The following is a 15,382-nucleotide window of genomic DNA, read 5'->3' as shown; positions in this document are numbered from 1 at the left end:
AGATCTAAATTCTTCTTCCAAGAAGTTAAAAAACAAAGAGTAAAATGAACTAAAGAAAAGTAGAGGAAAGGACATAATATAGATAAAACCAGAAATAAAGACAAATATAAAAAATAAGATTAACTAATATTAAAAACTCATTTGACAAGCTTTATAAAATTGATAAAATATCAAGAGGTCTGTTGAGAAATAGAGAAAGATAGGGAGGAAGGGAGAGAGAGAGAGAGAAATACTAATATTAAGAATAAAAAATATAGATCCCAAGATCCTGTAAGTATGTATAAGTGGATGATAAAATAACTTTGTGAAAAATTCTGTCAGCAAATTGGGCAATGTAGTTAAAAACATAAATTCTTTAAAAAGTAACACTGACTAAAACTGACTCTAGAAGAAATAGAAAACTCGAATTATTCCAAATCTTTTTTTTAATTTAATTTTATTTTTAAACTTTACAAAATTGTATTCGTTTTGCCAAATATCGAAATGAATCCGCCACAGGTATACATGTGTTCCCCATCCTGAACCCTCCTCCCTCCTCCCTCCCCATACCATCCCTCTGGGTCGTCCCACTGAATTCTTTAAAAGAACATTCTTGAAGCCATTGCATTTTCTTAATCTGAAAAGAGATATTTTATCTGTCTGGGTTAGATTAGAGCCATTATAAATAAGATGCCTGTCAAAGAAGTAATATAGAAACTCATAGACAAATAAATAAGGAAGAAGTTGGAGGAATTAGAATCTGAAGTTTTACTGTCAAGGATCAGAACCTGTACCAATTACAACCTGAAGCAACCTGAGGAGCAAGGGAAGAAACTGCTAGATACAGCCTCATTTGAGGTGGGAAAAATTATAGACTAGGCTATCCAAATGGAGTGCCTCCAAATGGAATTCTCCCTTTGACTAAACTCGCTCACAGTGTAGCAGCTTCAGAATATGCAGCAGTATAATATGTTTCTTATACTGGGGCTCAAGAGTCCAAGACTGTGTGTTTTCAGTGACCTAAAGAGGCTGTGTTGCTTCTTCTGACATAATCTGAGAAATCGCATGATATCACTTCCACCACATTCTTTTCATTATAAGGAGATCATGATCCTTATGATATGGAAAGATATGAATCTCATGTCTGGGTGGGAGCAGTGTCAAGGTCATATGAGAAGGGAGATATCATGATCACCTTTGGAAAATACAATCTGTTAACAATTATGTATTTTCTCTAATCCCTCATTGTGGAAGATTTTTTCATTAACTTGTTTAAGTTTTGGATTAATTCTTATAGATTTTTATTTACTTTTGTCATAATTTCCATTTTATTGTCATTTTTATTATACTTTAAAGAATTTTTTTACCCTATAGTCCATTTCTGTATATAAATATTTTATCTTGTGATAATGTTTTTTATTTCCTAGAAGTAATTAATATACTTGAATTTTTTTTCTTTTCCTTCAGTTCAGTTCAGTCCCTCAGTCGTGTCCGACTCTTTGCGACCCCATGAATTGCAGCACGCCGGGCCTCCCTGTCCATCACTAACTCCCGGAGTTCACCCAGACTCACCTCCATCAAGTCAGTGATGCCATCCAGCCATCTCATCCTCTGTCGTCCCCTTCTCCTCCTGCCCCCAATCCCTCCCAGCATCAGAGTCTTTTCCAATGAGTCAAGTCTTCGCATGAGGTGGCCAAAGTACTGGAGTTTCAGCTTCAGTATCATTCCCTCCAAAGAAATCCCAGGGCTGATCTCCTTCAGAATGGACTGGTTGGATCTCCTTGCAGTCCAAGGGACTCTCAAGAGTCTTCTCTAACACCACAGTACAAAAGCATCAATTCTTCGGCGCTCAGCCTTCTTCACAGTCCAACTCTCACATCCATACATGACCACTGGAAAAGCCATAGCCTTGACTAGACGGACCTTTGTTGGCACAGTAATGTCTCTGCTTTTCAATATGCTATCTAGATTGGTCATAACTTTTCTTCCAAGGAGTAAGCGTCTTTTAATTTCATGGCTGCAGGCACCATCTGCAGTGATTTTGGAGCCCAGAAAAATAAAGTCTGACACTATTTCCACTGTTTCCCCATCTATTTCCCATAAAGTGATGGGACCAGATGCCATGATCTTCATTTTCTGAATGTTGAGCTTTAAGCCAACTTTTTCACTCTCTTCTTTCACTCTCATCAAGAGGCTTTTTAGTTCCTCTTCCCTTTCTGCCATAAGGGTGGTGTCATCTGCATATCTGAGGTTACTGATATTTCTCCTGGCAATCTTGATTCCAGCTTGTGCTTCTTCCAACCCAGCGTTTCTCATAATGTACTCTGCATATAAGTTAAATAAGCAGGGTGACAATATACAGCCTTGACATATTCCTTTTCCTATTTGGAACCAGTCTGTTGTTCCATGTCCAGTTGCTTCCTGACCTGCATACAAATTTCTCAAGAGGCAGGTCAGGTGGTCTAGTATTCCCATCTATTTCAGGATTTTCCACAGTTTATTGTGATCCACACAAAGGCTTTGGCATAGTCAATAAAGCAGTAATAGATGTTTTTCTGGAACTCTTGCTTTTTCGATGATCCAGCGGATGTTGGCAATTTGGTCTCTGGTTCCTCTGCATTTTCTAAAACCAGCTTGAACATCTGGAATTTCATGGTTCACATATTGCTGAAGCCTGGCTTGGAGAATTTTGAGCATTACTTTACTAGCATGTGAGATGAGTGCAATTGTGAAGTAGTTTGAGCATTCTTTTCCTTAAGATCCTTTAATTTTTTGTGTCATATATTTTCTTGTCATATAGATACAATATCATCACATCTGTGAGCCTGAAACATTTATTTTTCAAAAATCATCTAAATTCCATCACTTTCCATTTTTGTGTACCTTTGCTTATCTTTCTCTCACTGATACCCCTGGATATGTTATTGGCTGTTGACATTAAAAACTGATGCTTGTTGTGAACAAAGTGTTCTTGGATTAGGATTTATTAACAAGTCGGTTTTAGTTTTGTGTACTTGTTCTGGTTGCTGTCTTTTTATTGAGAAGGAGTGTCAACAGAGATCTTTTCTCAAATGTTAGCTTTTCCAGGGAAGAACATCCTGAAACTCTTAGGAGAATAAAGGGAGAAGACACCAGACTGAGACAATGTGGAAGCCAGACTGTAAACATTGTACTCATACTAATCTATGTGCAAATGCCAGTTGAGTCCCTTGATTCATCTCACTTCTATCCTTTGCTGTAACTGCTGCACATTCGGGTCACTTTTTTGAAAACATATCTATTTAATGGTCTGCCTTGGGGATATGTTCTCGTCTTTGGGTATTCTTTCCGTGGGGCAGTAAAAGTGTATTGAAAGTTCTTATGGCTAAACTTTAAAACTACTTTCACCCAAGAATATGTTCTGTGATTTATGCTTCAATTTCAACCTCTTCTTTATTGATGCCAATGTATTTTTTGAATCCTTGGGATTTTATAGGGCACCTCAGTTCATCACATCTCATCACTTAGCATGATCAACAACTTGGAAGCCATTTAAAACCTGCCTTCACATATACGCATTTCCTGTTATAAACCTGAATTTATGTCTGCTTTCCTTCACATTTTTATCATATGTATGGATCTTGAATTTAAGTTTACATGAATACAGTAATGTAGATGAAAATGCTTGTAGTTATTCATCTATAACTTATATAGTTTCTGCTCAAAGATGTTTGCAAGTCTGGTTTGATTTATTTCCTCTCAGTTCTACAATTATCCTTTTTATCTGTTTTGTGAAATTGAATCTGGACCTTTTCTTCTTTTTGTCCTTAGTCAGCTGGTACAGTGCCAAGCTTTGTTAGTATATGGCCATAGTAAGTCATATCAGGATGAAAGGATCTCTCTTCCTGGTTCCAGTGTACCATTCTGGACACACAGACTCCCCAGACCCTGGTTCTGCATCAGCCACTGTTTATCCTGTCCCCATCTCCTGCAGTTAATGGATGTCAACAGAATGAGCTAACAGCTTTCCCTTCACTTCTCTTCAGGTGGTTTCCTGGTAGATTAGCTCTGGTGAGTAACTTCTTTGAGGGCAAATCTCTATTAAGTCCCAAAAGGCAGAATTCTGGAATATTTTGCAGCATGAGAGCACAGTGACATATTTTGCCATTCAGAGGCCATGGATATTCTCACCTCATCAAGGGCTGAATCTCATTCCTGACAGATGTTTCCAACCTGGCTGCTCTACTTACTCAAGGTGTAATGGCCATTCTTCATTAGAGTTCTTGCTAATTGTGTAATGACCATTCTTCATTAGAGTTCTTGCTACTTCCCATTAGACAATGCCTTGTTACTATAATCCCTTGTTATGATTATTTATATTAAAATTTTCTCTGTTTAAATTGCTCTGTGATTCTGTGATTCTCTGTCCTTATTTGATCCAGACTGATATTCTTCCTGTATGTATATAGCTATAGTTCTGTTTTTTAAATTACTTTTGGCATTCTATTAAAAATTTGCATTCAATTTGTGCTTCCTTGATCACATAAATTTGCATAACTGTTGATATGTAACATCATTTAATTCTCATAGTAACTTTGAAAGGTAGATATATAGTCCTCATTTATATATGAGGACAATAACTCTGCTAAGTGTAGTGTTTCTTCAAATTAGCCAAGTTTCCTAAGGACACAAATGTGGTGGATCTAGAATTTATTGTCTGTAATGCCAAAATCACTGTTACTTCTACCACTTTATGTTAAGTAATCATGGGCATAGTATAGAAAGTGGAAGTTTGGTATTATAATTTGAGGAGACAGTGCTTTATTTATTTATAAACTATCTAGGGTTCATTAGGGCTTTGCAGGTGGCACTAGTGACAAAGAACAGTCCTGCCAATGCAGGGGACATACGAGACACAGGTTTAATCCCTGGGTTGGGAAGAATCCCTGGAGTAGGAAATGGCAACCCACTCTGGTATTCTCCCCTGGAGAATCCCATGGACAGAGGAGCCTGACAGGCTACAATCTATAGGGTTGCAGAGAGTCAGACAAGACTGAAGCAACCTAGCACAGAGACAGAGACAGGGCTCACTAACAATATAGTAATCTTTTTTCTGGCCAATGGGATCAGAGGTAAATGAAGATAATTTTTAAAATTTTAAATAACTTAGAAATGACAAAAGGACAATATAATGATTTAAAAACTAGTTTTCTTTTGAGTTTTTGAATTAAACACATTCTGAAAGTCATCACTAACCCCTAAATATACTTTCCTATATCATTAGGTCATTACATTTTTTGTCATCTTTAAACATAATGAAGAATAATATATTTGAAAATGAGTTTGATGAGGAAAGACAATATTTAAAATTCAAATTCAGATAAGAATTCATTAAATAGGCAAAGTAGAAGTCCCAAAGTTGGGCTTGTTCATTTCTTGCTTTGCAAATGAAGATTTTTTAAATAAAATGACAGAGAGATCAATGTATAGAGAAAATTCAAAAACCAGCACCTCAAAGGAGTTAAGTACGATATAATTACATGTCAAATCCATGAGCTAGACTCTCAGGACTGCCAATTTAAAATCTTCCAAGGTTATTCAAAAGGACAAGAGACATATTCTCCCCTGCTCCACATTCTGCCACTCTTTCACCTACAGAGACTGCACAAGAGCCAGTCCGAAGACTAATTTAAACCTTTGTGAAGATTTCCTTTTTTGTCCACTCTTTCATCTAGACTATTTTCTCTTCTTAATATCCTCTGCTCTTGAGTTTCTATTGTGTTCAATGTTAAACTTTCAAAACTGGCAATGGGTAATAGCTGGTGTGGTTAGGTTAATTCTCAGAAATTGAAAAATCATTATTAGTAGCATAGAGGAATAATAAAAATTTTAAAAGAAGAAGAAGAACTTCAGACACTAGAACAAAGGATTATTTAAGTAGGGTTTACTTCTTGGCAGCTTTCAAATTAACCAACATTCAGTTCAGTTCAGTTGCTCAGTCATGTCTGACTCTTCGTGACCCCATGGACTGCAGCATGCCAGGCCTCTCTGTCCAACGCCAACTCCCAGAGTTTATTCAAACTCATGTCCATTGAGTTGGTGATGCCATCCAACCATCTCATCCTCTGTTGTCCCCTTCTCCCCCCACCTTCAATCTTTCCCAGCATCAGGGTCTTTTCCAATGAGTCAGTTCCTCACATCAGGTGGCCAAAGTATTGGAGCTTCAGCCTCAGCATTAGTCCTTGTAATGGAATATTCAGGACTGATTTCCTTTAGGATGGACTGGTTGGATCTCCTTGCAGTCCAAGGGACTCTCAAGGGTCTTCCCCAACACCACAGTTCAAAAGCATCAATTCTTCTGTGCTCAGCTTTCTTTATAGTCCAACTCTCACATCCATACATGACTACTGGAAAAACCATAGCTTTGACTAGAAGGACTTTGGTGGCAAAGTAATGTCTCTGCTTTTTACTATGCAGTCTAGATTGGTCATAACTTTTCTTCCAAGGAGTAAGCATCTTTTAATTTCATGGCTGCAGTCACCATCTGCAGTGATTTTGGAGCCCCCCAAAATAAAGTCTACCACTGTTTCCATTGGTTTCCCTTCTATTTGCCATGAAGTGATGGTCCTGGATGCCATGATCTTCGTTTTCTGAATGTTGAGTTTTAAGCCAGCGTTTTCACTCTCTTCTTTCACTTTCATTAAGAGGCTCTTTAGCTCCGCTTCATTTTCTGCTATAAGGGTGGTGTCATCTGCTTATCTGAAGTTATTTCTATCTCTCCCAGAAATCTTGATTCCAGCTTGTGCTTCATCCAGCCCAGCATTTCGCATGATTCACTCTGCATATAAGTTAAATAAGCAGTGTGACAATATACAGCTTTGACCTACTCCTTTCCCAGTTTGGAACCAGTCTATTGTTCCAGTCTGTTGTTCCTAATTTGGAACCAGTCTGCTCTTCCATGTCCATGTTGGGTAATGTTCCATTATCCAACATAGGTTGCTGCTTATTTGCATTTATCAGGATTTATGAAACCAAACATTATTCATTAGTAGATCTCAATACATTATGAAATGAGGATTTCTTTCTTTTTTGTTATTTATTTATTTTTTAATTGGAGAATGTTTTTTTTTACAATATTATGTTGGTTTTTGCCATACATCAACATGAATTGGTCCTGGATATACATGTGTCCCCTTCCTCTTGAACGTCCACTCCCACCTCCTTCCCTGCACAATCCCTCTAGGCTCTTACAATGGGAGCTTGATGTATGACCTAGAGATAGGCTTTCTAAAGTTGCTTCTAATTAATCTTTAAAAGGTGACATAATGAAAGCTAATCAGGTTAAGATGACCAATGCTTTATTGTAGAGAGTATATCTTGCACACACCAACAATCTTACCATCCCACACATAAAGCTCAGTCTTTTATTTTCCAAATAGTTAAGTTTTATATGCAGTATCCTTTTGCTAGTTGCTGAACAAATTTCTTGACTGTTGTGTTGAAATATTTTTATTTATAAAAGTAGAATCATATGCAAATCTTGTTGGTCCATTTAAGTACAGGTCTGTAATATACAATCTTGTTTACCTGAACCTCATTTGACTTGTTTTTAGAACATATATTTACAAATAATATATTTTGAGGTATATTATTTCTCTCTTTCTATAGGAGATTACTTTTTTCTTGAATCTGTATGTGGAATTTATGATATCCCTTGTGATTTGTGTTTCTTTGTCTTGAATTTTCAAAACACTCTCCTATATTTTTAAGATAAGTGGATGCTCATGCATACAAAGATAAGAAAAGACAGTTGGAACACCCCAACTAAATTGAAAAGTGTTCATCTGGGAAACCTGAGAGTATATCTTTGAAACTGTTGGAAAACAGCTGATGTCTCTAGTTTACTGACTGGTTTGTGCCATTACATTTTCTATTCCCTATCTCATTGTCTCCTAACCTGTCTCTCTCAATGAGTCTGACATGACTGGGTGATTGAACAAAAGCAATCTCTTATCAGATTGCCATACTATTTTAATGCCAGCATTAGGTTTTATGTTACTTATCATTAACTTCCCAAATTGTTCCAGTATTGTCAATTCCAAGACTTGAGTGAAAGATGACCAACAACAGAAACCTAGATTCCTCCACTTAGATATTGACTCAGAAAGATGTTTCTGCCCCCATCTAAAAGCGAAATTTATTATCCACAATTCTGCCCTCACACCAACACTGTTATAGAGGCTGCAAGTCATCTTTCCTCACCAGGCTTTTGGGACCCTTGATATTCACATTGCTGAGAAAGTAGGAGTATCTGTAGCCTCCTTGCCACCTTACCTGCATACATACACTCACAAATATTCACATTTCCTTCCTTGGATGGGACTCAGGTTAGCAGTATGTGACAAGCTGTCACTTCGGATATAATGAAGTAAGAACCTATTTTGAGGAAAAGCTTCCAGTAGGAAACGTGATTTTGTTTTTCCCCATGGAGGCATTTCTTCCCAGAGGAGCATATACAAATATTTAGTTTTAACAAAGATTTTTCCAGCAACTAAGAATCTCAATTTAGCATTGTATACAAATCAGTTGAGAAATTATAGTGCTAGACTGTAAGGTAATGATTTCAGGGTGAGAATCCCATTTTCACCACAGTATCTGTGGAGTCTAGATGAGAGTTTGGTGCCTTGTAAGTGCTATTAGACAATATAATTAATGTTACATAAACCATTCCACACTGAATGCATGTAAGTATAAATGGGATTTTAAAAAGATGACTTTATTCCTGAGCAAGATGAAAACAGAAAATTAATATAACTAGCAATAAAAATATGAACTACAAAATGAGAAATATAGATATTTTAAAAGAAGCAAACTTTCAGGGAGAGCAAAGATTGATATGAATCAAACGACTAGGAAAGTCTTCACAAACCTTTTAGGAGAAAATGCATCAGTGACTAATTTTTGGTAATTGCTTTAAATATTATATCATGACAAACATTCATTTTGCCTGTCAAGTGACTCATTACCATTATATCAAACCAATATTCAAAAGAAGGAAACTAAAAATAACCCACTATAGAAATAAGGCTACCTGTGAGCATTATTCATAATTTTAATATGAATAATAACTAGCATTTCAACTTGAAATCTACATCGGCTTGTGAATAATTTACTTGCACTAATTTGACCCTAATAAATTCCTTGACATGAAAATGAGTAGTTTGGTGTCAAGTGCAAGAATATATTTAATCTCATTGCATTTACAATAGAAATATTTAGAAAAAATAAATACTCATCATCCCACAGGGTAAATTAAGCCACTTGGGTCCACTCTCTAAACTCAACACAAAATAAAAGATGTTAGAATATTCTAGTGAAGAATGAAAAAAATGTGTGACCAATGGTCATGACTTTTATTTCATTTATTCACTCATTTAATTTTACAGTCATTTATTCATTCACTTGCCAGTTGACACATATATTTACTTTATAAACATATGCTAAGAATGCCCTGCATGCAGGCTCTAAGAAGCAGGTGAATGAAGTGGAGGAAGGTGCAAGCCTAGGTTTTTTTCTACCCATCATTGTGGTCACCGTTTCCACATCCCTGGGATTAGAGTATGACATTAGTGGCATTTCCCAAAGATGTTGCTTACCTACTGTTGCCCAGTCTGGCCAACAGAATTCTTCCCTCTCTACTCAGCAGAAATGAATCCAGTTCTCCATAGTGCTCTGGAAAGCAGCAGAGAGAGTGTGCAGAGGATTCACACCCTTTGATATTTCTGGAAAGTATTATGCTTGTGTGCTAAGTTGCTTGAGTTGCATACAACTCTGTGTAACCCTTTGGATTGTAGCCCACTAGGCTCCCCTGTTCAGAGGATTCTCAAGGCAAGAATACTGGAATGGGTTGTCATGCCCTCCTCCAAGGGATCTTCCCAATACAGGGATTGAACCCACATCTCTCTCCTGTATTGGCAGGCAGGATCTTTACCACTTCCAAAAGCCAGTATTTTAGTCAGTCTCAGATGGATATTTAGATGCCTACTCCTCAGGGCACAGCCATGAAAATTAGCTGATAGGCCTTCTTCACAAGAGCTCTTGGGTCTGTTGCCTCCTGCTGTGCCCCATGCCCTAGGAATGGCACCTATTTAAATACTCTTTCTCCATTAGTTATATTTCTGTGGGACCCATTGGCTGCTAGAGCCAGGTGATAGAGGTGTCCCCAGGCTTGCTGTTGTTTAGTGGCTAAGTTGTGTCCAACTCTTTGTGACCCCATGGACTGTAGCATGCCAGGCTCCTCTGTCTTCCACTATCTCCCAGAGTTTGCTCAAATTCGTATCCAATGAGTCAATGATCCTTTGCTGCCCTCTTCTCCTTTTGCTTTCAACCTTTCCCAACATCAGAGTCTTTTCTAATGAGTTGGCTCTTCACATCAGATATTCAAATTATTGGAGCTTCAGCAACAGTCTTTCCAGTGAATATTTCAGGGTTGATTTTCTTTAAGATTGGTTTGATCTCCTTGCAGTTCAAGGGACTCTCTGGAGTCTTCTCCAGCACCACAATTCAAAAGCATCAATTCTTCAGCACTCAGCCATTTTTATTGTCCAACTCTCACACCAGGCTGCCTGGTGGCTCAGAGGTTAAAGCATCTGCCTGCAATGTGGGAGACCCAGGTTCAATCCCTGGGTCGGGAAAATAACCTGGAGAAGGAAATGGCAACCCACTCCAATATTCTTGCCTGGAGAATCCCATGGACGGAGGAACCTGGTAGGCTACAGTCCACGGGGTCACAAAGAGTTGGACACGACTGAGCAACTTCACTTCACTCACTCACATCGATACATGACTACTGGAAAAACCATAGCTTTGACTATACAGACCTTTGTCAGCAAACTGATGTCTCTGCTTTTTAATATGCTGTCTAGGTTGGTCATAGCTTTTTTCCCAAGGAGCAAGTATCTTAAGTTCATGGCAGCAGTCACCAATTGCAGGGATTTCAGAGCCCAAGAAAATAAAATCTGTCACTGCTTCTACTTTTGTCCCTTCTATTTGCCATGAAGTGATGGGACTGGATGTCACGATGTTAGTTTTTTTACTGTTGAGTTTCAAGTCTTTTTCACTGTCCTCTTTCACCCTCATCAAGAGGCTTTTTAGTTCCTTTTCACTTTTTGGAGTGGTATCACCTATATATTTGAAGTTGTTGATATTTCTCCTGGCAGTCTTGATTCCAGCTTATGATTCATCCAGCACAATAGTTCACATGGTGCACTCTGCATATAAGTTAAATAAGCAGGATGACAATATACAGCCCTGTCATACTCCTTTGCAGCCACAAAAATTGGGATAACAGATAGGGGTAGTGATGGTTAATTTTATATGTCAACCTGACAGGACCATAGGGTTCCCAGACCTTTGGTCAAACATGATTCTGGGTGTGTCTGTGAGGGCGTGTCTGCATAAGATTAATATGAAACTCAGTGCACTAAGAAAGCAAATGGCCCTTCCTGATGTGGGTGGGCCTCATCCAATCAGCTGAAGACCTGAATAGAACAAAAAGGCAAGAGGGAATGCCTTCTGCCCGGGGGTTGAGCGTGACCTTGGTCTTTTCTGGCCTTTGGAAGCAGATTGAAGCAGTGACACTTCTTGAGCCTCAAACCTGCCAGGTTTTACTTAGAACATACACCACTGGTTCACCTAGTTCTCAGGACTTTGGACTCAGACCAGAATTACATCAGTAGCTTTACCAACTGAAGATCTTGGGGACTTTTCAGTTCACACACAGACACACACACAGACACACACACACACACATTATCTAATTGGTCTTTTTCCCTGAAGAACCCTAATGCAGATGATAAAACTATGTATTAAGAATGACAAAATTACACAGTAAACATAATTATATATATTTAAGATACTACATGGGCTTCCCTTGTGGCTCAGCTGGTAAAGAATCTGCATGCAGTGTAGGAGACCTAGGTTCAATCACTGAATTGGGAAGATTCCCTGGAGAAGGGAAAGGCTACCCACTCTAGTATTCTTGCCTAGAGAATTCCATGGACTGTGTAGCTCATGGGATCACAAAAAGTCAGACACAGCTGAACGACTTTCACTCAATCACTCAAGATACTAGATAGCATTGGCATATACTGAATTTAAACTTACCTTGAATTAATAAAGTAGTAAAAATACCAAGTCAAGGAAAATTGCTAACATTATTCCATGAAGATTTAGGTTCTAGTTTCTATTGTTCCTCTTTTATTTGTCCAATACTATATCTTTTGTTAGAAAGAACAAAAGGTAGACACCTTAATCCTAGATTCTATGTATGGTCAAATGGGGTACAGAGAATTGGTCCAAAGATTTATTGGATTGGGAAGAGAAAAGTATATCCTTTAAGTGTGAATTTAAGATTATTCTCTCCTGCTTTCATGTAGCAAAGCTCTGCCTGCCCTATTCTATGTTCTGTTTTTTCTACACTTCTGGATGTAGAGAGAATATTTTATAATCCTTAAGGGAGCTGTGTTACCTTGTAAAATGAGACTAAGATGGAGATACATCCTTATTAAATAGAAACATAGATGCTTTGAATCATCTGTTGTAAAACTACTTTTTTTATTCTAGAAATGGTTCTTTGGTGATTCTATTTAATTACTTCACACCAATATAATTCAGAATGAATGTATTGGAAACCAGTGGAAAATAAGATTATATAGCTAAGACAGGGTAAGTTGATGAAGGTTCTCAAATTACAATAGTTGCAGACATACAGTGAACAACTTTGAATGACATTTCATGCTTTTAATTTAACAGTGGCACTGTACAGGAAAAAAGTCTGATTGGATGGAAATAAGCCGTAAAACACCAAGATTCCTGTGACACTAGGATGAAAATCCAACCAGAGATAGTGCAGCTAAAATGTAACTGATGAAGCTCCAATGAGATCATAAATGAAAATAGGTTTGGAAAATGGGAAGAGCTTTCAAAATAAATTAGTTTTTATTTTGAGACAACTAAACACATCTTGTTCTACTGTTTCAATATTCATAAATGGCACACATTTGGAGATGGCATTCATGTTTAAAGAAATGTACAAAATAACATTTTCTAAAATACGTATTATGGGATACTAAAGTCATATAAGAAAAAAATAAAATGATATTGACAGAAATGACAAAATATTCTCTGGTCAAATATATTTTAGAAACAATGTTAAAAATAAAACTTTTTTTTTTTTTAAGATTTCTTAGGGCTCATATTAAAGTTCTTTGTGTATCTCCAAGATAGGAATATTTTATGTAAGATTCCTCAAATATTTTTTGAACATAAAATTCTTTCCTCATGGAACATCTTTTCCTGCTTTTTTTTAAAATAAATTCAGTTTGGAAAATAATCATTCCAGCATATACTGCTTTTCTTATGTTTGTGTATTTGCAGTTTGGAACTGAACCAGCAACATAAGGTTTTGTGAATTGTGCACAAAAGAAAACTGAATAACTTCACACCAATTATGCAGAATTCCCAGCAATTTTATGTTATCATGTGATTACACATTCATACTGATCAATGTGAAAGGTAAAATGGGGCACCGGAGTTAAATTGTAAAGTATAAATCACATTAAAGTAGCTTGCATAATCCTGGTTAAGAAATTTACCAATAATCATTTTAATTAGCTCACATTTATTGTGTTCATACCGTGCTCCAGATGGACTAACATAATGAAAAGTCATACAGCAGATACATCAATGTATTCTTTGTATACAAGTAAAGTACATTGACCAATTTATAGCATCTGCTTATGGCTTCTCAATTTATCTTTTGTTACTGATATAAACAAAAATTATCCCCCATGGGAATTGTTAAGATACCTGAGTTGATCTTGAATGATAGACAGATATCATGGTTATATCCAACCACAGCAGCTTCTCTAAAATTGATAGGTTCTTTTCAGTTTCAAGGCCCCATCTTCAGTGACTTGGCTAAAAATGAGACTTTGAAGTCGCATTGATCTGTGTTTTAATTTTGGCTCTGCCACACTTCAATTGTGTGATCTTGAGGAAGTTACTATCCTTTTCTGAGCCTTTATTTAATATTCTTGATAACTGGGATAATAATGCCTGTCATGCATGACTGGGATAGTGAAATCTCATGGTGAAGTTTCTATATCTTGATTAGCATGGAATGGATGATCAATGCAAATGATGATTATGCAGACAATGATGATAAACAATTGAAGATTCATCTGCCCTTATACAGAATAGATTAGGGATAAGAGATTGGGTGTGGAAAGCATACCAGGTGATGGTGTCTGAATGACAATTAGTACAGGAAGATAGAACACATTTGAGATATAGCGTGAAATAAATTATGAACTTCTTTTAGTAATAAAAAGTGTATAGGCAACGGGTTTCACATGAAAATGTGCATATTGTCAGTACCCTTGGCAGGTAATGGGGAGCAAGGGAGAGTTGCAGAGCTGGATTAGGTGGTGTTGAGTGGGGTGTGAATTAACATTTGTGGCCCTAGTGGTGAAGAACCTGCCTGCCAATGCAGGAGATATAAGATGAGGGTTCGATCCCTGGGTGGGGAAAATCCCCTGGAGGAGGGCATGGCAACCCACTCCAGTATTCTTGCCTGGAGAATCCCATGGACAGAGGAGCTTAGCAGGCTACAGTCCACAGGATTGTAAAGTGTATGTACACAACTGTAGCAACTTAGCATGCATGCATGTGTGCATGCTAAGGAGACAGATACTAGACTGCTAACTTATGTCAGTGTCCAGCCATACCCTAAAAGGCTGGTCAGTAGTACTTACCCAAAACATGCAAAGATCTAATTCTTAATAGCCAGTTTATCCCTCTTCCTTTGCAGTTTTCATATTATGACACAGCTGTATACAGAGCAATAGGCATGTTATGTTTATACCCTAAAGCCATTCAGATAAGGTTGCATTAGAAAAGTAGTGTGTTCACTAATTCTGTGGGTAAATATCATTCAATTTGAGTAGAGTCTCCAAGCATTAGCTTTGCTAACCAAGTGCACAAGTCTGTAATCCAAATGAACATAACTGCAAGAGAATTTTATGAGCTGTTAAATTCTACTCGTAAAAAAGAAAATCTTCACAATAACAGCAGTGGTGATTTGTCCAAAAAGTTTAGGACTTAATATGCTCTGTGTAACCTCTTGAGTCCATAAAAAAAGTCATAAACACTGGCTTCTGAGTCTAAAAATTTTCAGTTGGGGAAGCAGAATTGTGTTCAAAGGGAAATTATTAGCATAAAAGGAAGTCAATTAAGAGGAGAAAACAAAGCTTATTTTAATACAAAGTCTTGTTTGCTTATTTTTTTTTTCCTCTGCTCTTGGGTTTTTTTTTTTTTTGTATGTTTGGGGGTATGGAGATTATATTGGTGAGAATCCAAAATA

Source organism: Bubalus bubalis, chromosome 2 (genome assembly GCF_019923935.1).
Source record: "Bubalus bubalis isolate 160015118507 breed Murrah chromosome 2, NDDB_SH_1, whole genome shotgun sequence".
NCBI lineage: Eukaryota > Metazoa > Chordata > Mammalia > Artiodactyla > Bovidae > Bubalus > Bubalus bubalis.
Note: the sequence above shows the minus strand (reverse complement) of the source record.